This window comes from Octopus sinensis, linkage group LG2 (assembly GCF_006345805.1).
Source record: "Octopus sinensis linkage group LG2, ASM634580v1, whole genome shotgun sequence".
Taxonomy (NCBI): domain Eukaryota; kingdom Metazoa; phylum Mollusca; class Cephalopoda; order Octopoda; family Octopodidae; genus Octopus; species Octopus sinensis.
The window spans coordinates 196,292,624-196,306,588 of NC_042998.1; the positions used below are offsets into that span (position 1 = coordinate 196,292,624).

At 40.2% G+C, this 13,965-nt stretch overlaps 1 protein-coding gene across 1 annotated transcript in view; it reads left to right on the forward strand.

Moving 5' to 3' along the window:
• The first annotated feature begins 2,013 nt into the window (after window positions 1-2,013).
• LOC118762368 (whirlin-like) overlaps window positions 2,014-13,965 on the forward strand; it is a 26,659-nt gene continuing 14,707 nt past the window's right edge. Inside the window, exon 1 of the mRNA XM_036500811.1 lies at window positions 2,014-2,065. The gene's annotated coding sequence lies outside the window, so the exon portion shown is untranslated. The remainder of the gene's footprint in view (window positions 2,066-13,965) is intronic.

Consider the following 13,965-nt stretch of genomic DNA (forward strand, 5'->3'; position numbering starts at 1 on the left):
ACCACCCATGTTTCCAGAGGTGAATTATTCAAACCCCAAAGAATCCTTCTCAACACATGGCTATGATGCTCCCCCACTACTTCTGCTCGTGATCAGAGATGCACATATCGTCAGCCACTAAGGGACATGCTTAGTTGGTTACGGTCAAACAACTGACAAGCAAATATGTGGTACTGAGCAGAATATTTGCTGTAGCCCATCTTTTATACCAAGACAAAACAATGTACATGATAACACTTCCAATCAGTTAAGATCAGAAACCATCAGAGCCACTGCCTGGTACTGCATCAGGGCATTATTATCATCATCGTCATCATCATCATCATCAAGGTGATGGATTAATAGAATCATTCGAGCGTCGGAAAAAATGTTATGTTTATTATTTGGCTGTTTAGACTTAAATCGTTTTTAGTTGGCGTATTTTGCCTGTTTTCTACAAATGGTCACATGACCAAACCCTTTTCGTGCCGATTGGATGTTTTAAGTTATCCAGTCAGATCAGCAAAAGTTTAGTGTGTTTTGAGCTTACCCGTAGCTATAAATAGGGAATTTCCGCCATGCATTCTCAGGAAGGAGAGAATTGTTAACAGAAATCTTTGACGCCATGTTTTGTGTTTTTCTTACGAGCATCATCATGCACAAGCTGCACGAGGAAACCATGTATTTTTGTTAACAGGCGCAGGAGTGGCTGTGTGGTAAGTAGCTTGCTTACAAACCACATGGTTCCGGGTTCAGTTTCACTTCGTGGCATCTTGGGCAAGTATCTTCTACTATAGCCTCAGGCCAACCAAAGCCTTGTGAGTGGATTTGGTAGACGGAAACTGAAAGAAGCCCGTCGTATATATATATATATATATATATAATATATATATATATATATATATATATAATATATTATATTAAATTAGAGATAAAACCACTATTAGGTAAATCAAACATGTGAAAATTATAAGCCAATACATAGAAATAAAATTAATTAGAAAATATAAAAAATATAAAATATAAAATATAAAAGTCCAATTAAAATATTTAAATTAAAGTTAAAATTTGAAAAAATTATTTAAATTAAAAATTAAACTTATAGATTTTAAATATATATATATTATTTTATTTATTTATATATATATTTATATGTATGTGTGTGTATATGTTGGTGTGTCTATGTTTACGTCCCCGTAACTTAGCGGTTCGGCAAAAGAGACCGATAGAATAAGTACTAGGCTTACAAAGAATAAGTCCTGGGGTCGATTTGCTCGACTAAAGGCGTTGCTCCAGCATGGCCGCAGTCAAATGACTGAAACAAGTAAAAGAGTAAAGAGAGAGAATTATTCATTTTGTACCAGTTTGCTGTATCTTCTGTTAGCTGAGAAATAAATATGGCCGTCAATTTTAACCTGTGTCCTTGTTTTTCTTGACACTCCTCATCATGACCCGTTTAAAACTAAGAGATTATAAGATTACCAGGGCCGTAGCCACATCACCTTTTCACTCGCTAAACACTATTTGTTCTGGATCATAACTTTGTATGTTCAAATCCCATCTGTATGGAAATGCTTACCCTTTCAAAATGGCAGCTCGTCATATAAAAGAAGGCTCGACTGCTTTTTGTAGCAGTTCGGTCCCTCAACATGTTGGCTCTATTGTTGTTGTGTCTGCCTGCGTGGATGGACTTTATTGTGTTGTCTGCTACGAACTTCATTCGGTTTTAATTCTGTTTATTAAAACACTCGAAAGGTAATCTCTGACTGGAGAGTTTCCTGTTGAAAGAAGGTCAAGTTGATAGCGGTGGCTTTTATCTCAAACAATCGTCTCGAAATACAATGTTTAGCTACTGAACAACAACAACGACAACAACAACAACAACAACGACTACTACTACTACTACTACTACCACCACCACCACCACCACTACTACTACTACTATTACTACAACAGTAGCAACAATAACAACAGCGGCAGCAACATGGATAACGGCACCAGCAGCCACAACAGCAGCAGTAGTAGCAGCGGTCGTAAGTAAGGAAACAGAACATGGCGAAATAGTTTAATTATAAATAATAAACAGGTGAGTTTTCTTTGCACGTAACATATCTTAGATGGAGGGGGGGATTTGATTACAGGTGTGTTAAATAGCGTCGTCATTTTCTTACGTTTCACTCAGAATTTTGTAAACAAATGTCTCTTTATTTTCGATTATAAGCGTAAGAAAAAAAATCATCGTCGTACTTTCGGTCTCTGAACGTAAAATGGCTGACAAGATAGTAGAAAATGAATTGATTTGCTGGTCGGAACACCGTGTTTGATTTTGAAAAGCATCATATACTTCCAAGTACGTTGACGGCTGATGGCATGCGTTGCTCTTTCACTCAATAATAATAATAATAATAATAATAATAATAATAATAATAAGCTACCGTAGTATATCTTCAGCGTTAGGAGCTGTGCAAAGGCAATAATAATGATGAGGAGGAGGAGGAGGAGGAGGAGGAGAAGGAGAAGAAGAAGAAGAAGAAGAAGAAGAAGAAGAAGAAGAAGAGGGAGTGGGGAGGGGGGAGGGGAGGGGAGGAGGAGGAGGAGGAGGAGGAGAAGACGAAGAAGAAAAAGAAGAAGAAGAAGAAGAAGAAGAAGAAGCTAATACTATGTCTTACGCTTTCGTGTTAGCAGTGCGATTCAGTCACTTTTCAGTTTATCTCTACAGGTATTCTATAGTTTTTAGAGCCAGCACTGAAAGTTCCGACGTTTCATATACGAACACGTCCATGTACGTGGTCTGATCAATAAGTATCTAGACTGTTGCCATAGTAACGAAGCTAAAGCACGCAGAGGGAAGCTGCTTGGCACAGATTGACCTTGAACTCTGCTGTGCATGCTCACTAAGTTCTAACGTTCTCAGCTCACTTCCGCTGTTTACAGCAGTGCTTGGAAGAAAGGTGTGTAGCGCGTGATCTCTGCATTAATCATCACAGAGAAAGTTGAGCAAAGAATCTGCAGCAAATTTCGCCAAAAGCTTGGCGATACCTACTCAGAGACCTACGCAAAGTTTTCAGAAAGTTTCCCTCGTTCTCGACATAGTCAAAGAGATCTTGTACAACTGAAACCCGAGTGTCTTTTGGGTCAGCTGAAAGCAGTTTTGGCACAAACTTAGCAGACACTCGTCTCATACCCAAATCTTCAGTGATAATGGACTGAACTGAACCGTGACTAATCTGCACATCCTCTCATAACCCATGGATGGTGATTCGACGGTTTCCCTTCACAGCTGCATGCACATCTACCATGTTTTTCTCACTTCTGCTGATTGCGGGTCTCCCAGAACCTTCGTCTCTATCGATATTTTTCGGCCATCTTAGAAACGTCTGAACCCCTCGTACATTTGTGTGCAGCTCATGCACTCCCCTCCATACACTTTCTGCAACTTTGCGCAGGCCTCTGAGCAGGTATCGCCATGACAACTTTCTCTGTCATGGTCAATGCGACGATCACACGCTACACACCTTCCTTCTAAGTTGTAAGCAGCAGAAATGAGCTAGATCGTTAAAACTTAGTGCGCATGCACAGCAGAGTTCAAGGTTAATCTTTGCCAAGCGGCTTCACTCTGTCTGCTTTAGCTTCATTACTATGACAACAGTCCAGATACATATTCATCAGACCGCATAAATATTGCAATAAAAGAGAGAAAAATTGCCAACGGGTGTTTATACATATTTCGGGAGTTCTTGAGTTCTGAAGAAAGAGCAAGCACTCCTGAAATATGTATATACACTCATTACTAACTTTTTCTATCTTCGATCGCAATATTTACATAGATGTGTTCGTATACGAAACATTGTAACTTTCATTGCTGACTCTAATTTCCATAGAAAGCCTATAGAGATAAATTTAAAATAAATTGAATGGCTTAGAAGTGAGACTCCGATCTGTCAAGATCGCTAGAACTCATGCGGCTGAAGCTTAAACTAGTTTCCATAGTTTATAAGTGAATGAGATCGCAACACCTCCATCCCTGGACGGGACGCGAGTCCATCGCAGGTTTAACTCCCCCAACTATTGCTGGGACCTGTTTACGGCTGAGTATTAACGCTATGGAAACTAGATTAAGCTCCAGCCTCATGAGTTCTAGCGATCTTGACAGATCGGAGTCTCACTTCTAAGCCATTCAATTTATTTTAAAATTATCTCTATAGGCTTTCTATGGAAATTAGAGACAGCAATGAAAGTTATGACTCTTCGTATACGAACACATCTATGTAAATATTGCGATCGGAGATAGAAAAGTTAGTAATGAGTGTATATACATATTTCTGGAGTGCTTGCACTTTCTTCAGAACTCAAGAACTCCCGAAATATGTATAAACACCCATTACCAATTTTTCTCTCTTTTATCGCAATATTTACGCCATCAACTTGACCTATCAGTAAGCAGGTGTTTTTTCCTCAGTCCTTGACTATTATGTCCGGACGATTAGCTTTTATTTCTTTGTCGGTTTGAACCGGCCTATCCCAGATGATTGTGGCCTGGTCGTTCTCTTGTACCTTGTTTGGCACATGTTTGTACCACCTGTTGTTAGTTTTAATGTTCTAATGTTGACATGTTGTCCAGTGTATATATCTGCTTACTCGGTTGTGCCTGTATACATATTCAGACCTGGCAAGGACTGGGCAGCCCGAGATCACGAGGTCAACTGTCTCATTGTGCTGGTTGCACATTCTATATTTGGTGTTGAGGCCTATTTTCATTATTTTGCTTTTATAACTGTTTGCAGTCAGGCATTGGTCTTGTGCAGCGAGGGTCAGTCCTTCGTTTCAGCTTTTAGGCCAGAGCTTTCGAGCCATTGTTGGCTTTTACTTAGGCTCACTTCTTCTCTGTCAAGCTTTGCAGGGTATTGACCATGGAGTGATTTCTTTCTCTCCATTTCTTCTTCAGCATGGTTTGCAATTTTATTTTCATGTTTTTCTCTCCTTGACCATTTCTGCTATGTTCTCATCCGAGATCAGTGTATCAGTGTAGTTTGTTTATGTTTTGTATCTTGTCGCTTCTTGTGTGTAGAGAAAAGCGTTTTCTTTTCCTCGTGTTGCTTTATTACATGCAGTAGTCTTCCATTCTTGGTTTTTAAGTACTTTCTTAGTCCAACTATAGTTATGTTATAGTAGTTTTCTATCTTTATCAGGCCATGACCTCCTTCTGAGCGGGGTAGATATATTCTGTCTGTATCTGCTTTAGGGTGATGACTTCGGTACGCTGTTAAAAGTTTTCTGGGGTTTTTTCTAAGTTTCTCAATTCATTGATCTTCCAGTTCATTATGTTAAAACTGTAATTTATGACTGGCACGGTTAGTGTGTTTATCCCTATTATTTTGTTTTCAGCATTGAATTCAGTGTTTAATATTAGTCTAACTCTTCTGTAACACTCTCTCCTAATTTTCTCTTTCATTTCTGTGTGTTGTATTTTAGCTGTTTCTTCTCTTCCTAGATATTTGTATGGGCGACTGTGATCGAATGCTCTAATTTCTGAGTCTCTGCCGAGTGCAGTGTTTTCGGTGCTGATTAATTTGCCTCTTCTCAGTGTGACTTCGGCACATTTGTCCAACCCTGTGCTCATTCCGATGTCCTTGCTGAAACTATAGACAATTTTAAAAAGGTTCCTCTGTTCCATGGTGCATTTAGCGAGAATTTTTAGGTCATCCATGTACAGGAGATGGTTTATTGTTTGTCCATAGCGCGTATAACCTATGGTGGTTTCGTTTAACAAGTTTGTTAACGGGGTCAGAGAAAGGAAGAAAAGCAAGGTTGACAGTGAGTCTCCTTGGAAAATCCCCCTTCTTATGGATATAGGGTAGGTTTTAATGATTTGCGAATCATTTTTTAATAAAAACCAGTATAACATTAAAAAATTACTCACAAGTTATCCTTAATGTTATTGTTATTGTTGTTGTTTTACTTCTCAGAACGTTCGGTCTTGTTTGTTCTGGTAGATTCTGTGAGAGTAGACAACATCCTACCGTCAGAGGTCTCACAGAGTCCCTCTCTGCACATTATAAGCTTTGATACTTGATTGTTAATTATCGTGTGAGACATTCCAAATCCAAGCACCAATCTAAAAACCCTGGCTGTCCCTAGCAGAGCAGTTTTGGGGGTTTGCTCTGCTCTCATATCAATTCCGATTTCTTTGACATATTTCTCAAACTTGAGTGCCCCCACAATTACTGGAATGACAGATACTCTCCTCATAGTACACATTCTTGCAATATCGTCCTTTCGTAGTCTATACTTTTCAATTTTTTCTAATTCTTTTTCACTTATGTGTGCATTCCCAGGCGTTGCAATATCTATTATCTTGGTTTCCTTTTTGCTTTCATCTACAGCAACAATGTCTGGTCTCCGAGCCTTGATTAGGGAGTCACATTGGATTGTAAAATCTCACAGTATTTTATGCTCCTTGTTCTCGGTGACTCCTTCTGGATCATGTTCGTACCATTTCCGTGCTCTCTTCAGGCCGTGCTTGTCACATAACGTCCAGTGGATGACCTTATCCACGTTATTGTGCCTCCTTTTGAAGTGCTTTTGGGCCAGCTTGCTAAGCTCACTCACAATATGTCAGATTGTTTCATTTCTGCTGCCACAGTCCTATAAAGGGGTCTTTCGCTACTTTTATCCATTTGGAACTTGGTGTAATTTGTTCTCAGAGCTCTTTCCTGGGCGCTGCATATCAATGCCTCGGTGCGTCTTTCAGATCACTTTTTCTTAGCCATCTCCAACTGTTGATCTTGTCTTTTCCTTCAATTTCTCTCAAGTATTGCCCATGCGGTGGTTTCCTTTCCCAGTTGTTTACTCTTTCTTCATCTTGTTTCTTAAACGTTTTGGGGTGCATCACATTTTCTCTGGGTATTGTATTGTCAATTCTAACAGCGGCAAGCAAGGATTCACTCTGCTGTTTGATGTATCATCTCCCACTGTTCTTCTCGTTAACAACACAGATCTTGCATCCTATGAGACCTCTTCCTCCCCTGTTTCTAGGCACATACAGTCTGTCAGTATCCTCGTTTTGGGTTTAGTTCCTTGTTAATTGTCCTCCCTTTTCTAGTTTTCCTCTCCATTTCCTCAAGCTCGTTGTTCGTCCAACTAACAACACCTGCACCAAAACGCATTAAGGAAACATCCAATGTATTCATTGCCCTCATTTTGTTTTATTCCATTGAGTCTACTTCCCATAATTAACTTGGTTCTTCTGAGATATACTTGCTTAATGAGATATTCTTGCCTAAAGCTTTCCTTCATTTCACTTTCCTTGATTTTGTCGTATTCTAAAATCCCCAGATATTTACATCCATTAGACTCAATATCTTTGATTTTCTCGCCATTGGGTAGCTTTACACCATCAGATGATACTACTTTGCCTCTTTGTATTATTATTATTATTATTATCATCATTGCCTTTGCACACCTTCAAACGCTGGAGATGTACTACAGTGTCAGCTGTTCACTACCAGTGAACTATGGTAACACCTCTTATTTTTCGAGCACCTTCCGGAGTATTCGAGTGGTTCCAAGCAGTGCTGTTTTCTGCAAGTTCTCCGTCCTTATTGCAGCCCCTATTTGTTCCATGTACTTCTCGAGATTTTTGCTCACTGTTCCCAGGGCTCCGACAATTATTGGTACTACTACCACCTTTTTCATTTACTACAACTGCTTAACTTCCCAAGCTAACCTGTCATATCTATCGTCTTTTCTTTCTTTATCACATACCTTGTTGTCAGCTGGGCATGCTATATCTAAAAACAAGCATCGTTTGTTTTCTTTCTCAATTAAGACTATGTCCACCTCTTATTCTCTATCTCATGGTCGCACTGAATCATAAAATCCCAATTCTATTTTCGACGATGTCTTCAGGTTTATGGTCGTACCAATTTTTTTTGATCTGTCAAGTCCATACTTGTTGCAAAGTGTCCAATGGCGTCTCTTATACTCCTTCTGGGCTAGTGGCGTACATTGGCTGGTAATACGCCATACGGTTTCACCATTTTGTCCGCAGATTCTGCACTTAATACTCTCTGTTTTCTCTATTCTGTATTTTATGTAGTTTGTTCAAAGTGCTTGCTCTTGGGCAGCACAGATTAGAGCTTCCGTTTCCGGTTATTATAATTATTATTATTATTAATATTTTTATTTTTATTATTATTATTATTATATTAACATCATCATCACCATCACCATCATCATCATCATCATCATCATCATCATCATCATCATCATCATCATCATTATTATTATTATTATTATTATTATTAGTAGTAGTAGTAGTAGTAGTAGTAGTAGTAGTATAGTAGTAGTAGTAGTGAGCTGGCAGAATCGTTAGTGCGACGAACAAATGCTTAGCGGTATTTCGTCAGGCTGTTTACATTCTGAGTTCAAATTCCGCCGAGGTTCACTTTACCAATCGGGGTTGATGAAATAAGAACTAATTGAACTCGGAGGTCGATGTAATCGACTAATCCCCACCCCACACCCACAAAATTTCAGGCCTTCTACCTGTATTCTACCTATATTATAAAGAATTATCATTCATATTGGCGGCGAGCTGGCAGAAATGTTAGCGCGCCGGGCGAAATGCTAAGCGGTATTTCGTCTGCCGCTACATTCTGACTTCAAATTCCACCGAGGTCGACTTTGCCTTTCATCCTTTCGGTGTCGATTAAATAAGTACTAGTTACACACTGGGGTCGATATAATCGACTTAATCCGTTTGTCCTTGTTTGTCCCCTCTTGTTTAGCCCCTTGTGGGTAGTAAAGAAATAGGTATTTCGTCAGGCTGTTTACATTCTGAGTTCAAATTTCGCCGAGGTCGACTTTACCTTTAATCCTTTCGGGGTCGATAAAATCAAGTACCAGTTATGTATTGGGGTCTATATTATCGACTAACTATCCCTTTCACCTATAAATTTCTGGCTTTCTGCCCCTCTTAGAAGTCGGGAGCGGAGGGGGAGATGATGGGGGGGGGGGGTGACGTCACTAAAATTAGGAGCAAGGTTTCATTTTCAGTGTTAAGAATCCCTGGTGTCCGGTCGATGATGTCCAGTTATTGACCACTTCACAACCAATCATGATCAGAGCAATAAAGTTGCTTTAACAACCTTGATGTTGTTGGTGTTGTTGTCGTTGTTGTTGTTGGTGGTGGTGGATGTGGATGGTGGTGGTGGTGATGGTGGTGGTAGTGGTGGTGGTGGTGGTGGTGGTGGTGGTGGTGGTGGTGGTGGTGGTGGTGGTGGTGGTGGTGGTGTGGTGTGGTGGTGGTGGTGGTGTGGTGGTGGTGGTGGTGATGGTGGTGGTGGTGGTGGTGGTGATGATGGTGGTGATGGGGGGGGGGGGTGACGTTGCTCGACATCATGTCAATCCAGATTGAGCAGACATATAATCAAAGGCATTCCAGGCGTGACAAACTCGTCTTTTTCCTTTCAATACAATACACCCAGGATCACATATTTCACTTCGTGTGTGTTTGGGCGTGTATATGTTTGTATTTGTGTGTGTGTGTGTGTGTGTGTGTGTGTGTGTAAAATCGAAGTGGTTCGTGGGACAAAAAAAAATGGCCGAGAAATACTGGCCAAAATTAATTTCGAGACAATTTCTCTTCTGACTAAAGGGAGACAACTTCCAATAAACCTTCAATTCATTCGCATCGCCTGTTTCTTAAAATATTGTCATAAAGGCAAAAAATTCGAGGGAGTGGGGAGAAATCGATCACATCGATCCCCAGTGCATAACTGGTACTTATTTTATCGACCCCGAAAGGATGAAAGGCAAAGAAGCCGCCTTTGCCTTTCGGCTTTTCGGGGTTCGTAAAATAAACTGGAGTGTGAACTGTTGCAGAAGACTTTGTCCAAAAGACCGCGCGGTGGAACGGAACCCGAAACCAGTCGACTACGAAAGGAACTTCTTGACAGCACAACCGTAACAAGTCCTGGGTTGATGTAATCAACCGTATTCTCTCCCTCAAAACTTATGCTTTAATGTCAGACATCAATACACTCGCGTTACGGAAGCGCTACAGTCCTGAAAATCTTGCCGCAACATAGAATTCTGAGATGCGAAACATATTTTCCATGTAATAGGGAAGTCACTGAAATATATATTTCATGTTACGGAATTTTACGTTGCGGCTTTAAACGGTTCTGTAACACGAGGGATGCTTATTTTTATAATCTATCAAAGAATATTTTCAGATTTGTTGGCGGGAATCAGTCAAAGGGAAGTAACTCTGGTTCAATAATGCAGCAAAGCTTTTAACTTGATCTTTGAAAAGCAAAATGCAAATTTCGTGCTTCTTTCAGCTCTTGATGTTCTGAGTTCGAACTCCGCCCAAGTCGCATTTAACTTTCATTTTCCCGAACTACTTTCTCTTTTGAAAAATCATTGAATTTCATCGCTGATTTTAGCCATGAAATTGAATGATTTTTCAAAATTAACAGATTGTCATAAAGTTTAATGCTTTAAAAAAGAGTAATTTATAACCGCTAATTTTATGCAGAAATATAAAAAACCTAGAATTGCTATAAAATAAAATAAATGAAAATCAAATCACAACACCCAAGACTTCCAGAACCGGTTTTTCGGGATTAGATTTGTCAAAGCATTTGAGTAAACTCTGTCTTTACGTATTTATTGCATCTTTTCCTCTTTATGGTTCTTTTAATGTTCATTTTTCTATCCTGTTGTGTTTTATTCTATGTCCTTTTGATTTTTATTGCTGTCTCTCTTTACTTGACTTACGGTTACTTCCTGTCCCTTCTTTTAACCTTATCCGAAATGTTGTAGTGCACCTGAGCACTGAATAAGCTTATTATTATTATTAAATTATTTAAGGCGGCGAGCTGGCAGAATCATTAGCACACTGGACGAAATGCTTTCCGGTATTTCGTCTACCGTTACGTTCTGAGTTCAAATTCCGCCGAGGTCGACTTTGCCTTTTATCTATTCGAAATCGATAAATTAAGTACCAGTCACGCACTGGGGTCGATATAATCGACTTAATCCGTTTGTCTGTCCTTGTTTGTCCCCTCTATGTTTAGCCCCTTGTGGGTAATAAAGAAATAGGTATTTTGTCTGACGTTACATTCTGAGTCCAAATTCCGCCGAGGTCGACTTTACCTTTTATCTATTCGGAGTCGATAAATTAAGTACCAGTTACGCACTGGGGTCGATGTAATCTACTTAATCCGTTTGTCTGTCCTTGTTTGTCCCCTCTGTGTATACCCCGCTGTGGGTAGTAAAGAAATAAGAAACGTTAACACGCCGGGTGAAATGCTTAGCGGGATTTCGTCTGTCTTTACATTCTGAGTTCAAATTCCAGATCGACTTTGCCTTTCATCCTTTCGGGGTCGATAAATTAAGTACCAGTTGCGTACTAGGCTCGATCTAATCGACTGGCCCTACCTACCTCGAAAATTTCGGGCCTTGTGCCTAGGGAAAAAAAAGAAAGGTTAGCACGCCGGACGAAATGCCTAGCAGGATTTCGCCCGTCGCTACGTTCTGAGTTCAAATTCCGCCGAGGTCAACTTTGCCATTCTTCCTTCGAGCTCGATTAAATAAGTACCAGTTACTCACTGGGGTCGATGTAATCAACTTAATCCCCTTCCCCTCACCAAGCTGCCCTTAGGCAAAACTTTGAAATCATTATTATTAAATCATTTGCAACGAGTTGGCAGAATCGTTACTGCAGACTGGACGCGATACTCAATTTCTTCCAGCTCTTCATGTTCTGAGTTCGAACTCCGCCCAAGTCGCCTTTATCTTTCATTTTCTCGAACTACTCGTCTTACCCCGTCCCTAAAATCGCTGTAGCAAAATTTGAAACAGCTATTATTACTTTATATCAGGGACCCTCGAGCATAACACACACACACACACACATTCAACATTCTTCCACACAGTGTGTGTGCCTTTGCGTCTCTGCTTGTTCGTCACCACCACCGCTTGACAGCCATGTTGATGTATTCATGTCCTCATAGCATAGCGGTTCGACAAAATACGCCGATAGAATAAGTAACAGGTTTCGGTACTACTTAAGAAGAGTGGTCCCGGTGCGCGCACTTGCGTACTCGGGCATCCGCGCTAGCTAGTCGTGACTAGTCGATCCTACAACGACTACCTAACAAAGTAAATCAAACACAAAAATAAATCATTTTTGTTAAACAAAGTAAATAAAACACAAAAACACAAAGTAAGGATCGACTAGTCACGACTAGCGAGCGCGGGTGCGCGAGAACGCGAGTGCGCGCACCGGGACCACTCTTCTTAAGTAGTATCCAGGTTTTTAAAAAAAAGTAAGTTCTGGAGTCGATTCATTCAGCCAAAAACTCTACGAGTCGGTGCCCCAGCCTGGCCGCAAACTAAAACAAGTAAAAGATGGCCGATAAGAGGTACTGACGACTCTTTACTGTTGATTCCTTTCCTTTCCCGCTCTTTTCCAATCTAAACCCAACGAACTTCTCCCGTCGAATTAACGTTTCCCTTCTGTCAAGGAAACAAAATCTCGATTCGTTAATGTTTACTTTTAATCTTGCTGATTTAGCCGACACAGGGTGGCTCTAAGCAGATTATCGTGTTTTAAGAAGAGATTTTTAATTAATAAAAGTGTCAAGGTAAGATATAACGTCTAGTGCACTGTGCTCGGCTAAACTGTACTCCATTCTATACGGTAGAGTTAAGATAGGAACTTCGGTACTCTTGACCTTTAGAGTCCCTTTTAAACTATCAGGATTAGAGAAGTAGGAAGAAATTTTAATTCATCAATTATTGCAATTGGATGCAGAATGTTGAAATATGTACATTAACCTATAGGTGCAGGAGTGGCTGTGTGGTAAGTAGCTTGCTTACCAACCACATGGTTCCGGGTTCAGTCCCACTGCGTGGCACCTTGGGCAAGTGTCTTCTACTATAGCCTCGGGCTGACCAAAGCCTTCTGAGTGGATTTGGTAGACAGAAACTGAAGAAAGTCTATCGTGTATATATATATATATATATATATATAATATATATATATATATATATATGAGTGTGTGTGTGTGTATCAGTCTCTTTTGCCAAACTGCTAAGTTATGGGGATATAAACACACCAATACTATTATAATAGTATTATAATAGTACTAGGCTTACAAAGAATAAGTCCTGGGGTCAATTTGTTCAACTAAAGGCAGTACTCCAGTATGGCTGCCGTCAAATGACTGAAACAAGAAAAAGAATACATTTGTGTCCAGGCAAACACATGAGTAAGAGTCAATGCTATGGAATATTAAGTCGTAGATTAGCATAATCAGTAGAGCATCTGACAAAATGCTTTGTGATACTTGTTGCAAGTCTTTATGTTCTGAGTTCAAATCCTGCCATGGTTAACTTTGTCTTTCATCCTTCCAGGGTCGAGAGTAATGTACCAGAGAAGTGGTGGAAGTAGTTTGATCAATTGCACCCTGCTTCGCCCCACCCCCAACTTCTGGCCTCGTGCCTCTGTCAGAAAGGGGTGGCTGGGTGTTTAGGAAGCTTGCTTTCCAACCTCATGGGTTCAGGTTCAGTCCTACTGTGCGACACCTTGGGCAAAGCATCATCAACAACAGCCCCAGGCTAATGAAAGTCTTGTGGTTGGATTTGGGAGACAGAAACTGAAAGAATCCCATTGTGTGTGTCTGTGTGTTTGTGGCAATGAAGCTTTAAATGTCCAAAATGATTTGGCCAGTTTCGCTTACTATCATAGAGTAAATATATATATATATATGTATATACATATATGTTGGGCCTCACAGAGGCAATGACAAAAAAGCCGAAACCTCTGGAGGTATGCTGTGACTGCGAAGACCTGGCAAATAAAGTGAGTTCACAGCTGTAACCCCTACACCAGCATCGCATAACCAGCCCACTCAAAAGTACCTTGGATCATAGAGCGACATGCCGTGCTTGAGGAGGCCTATTGAGTCAAGT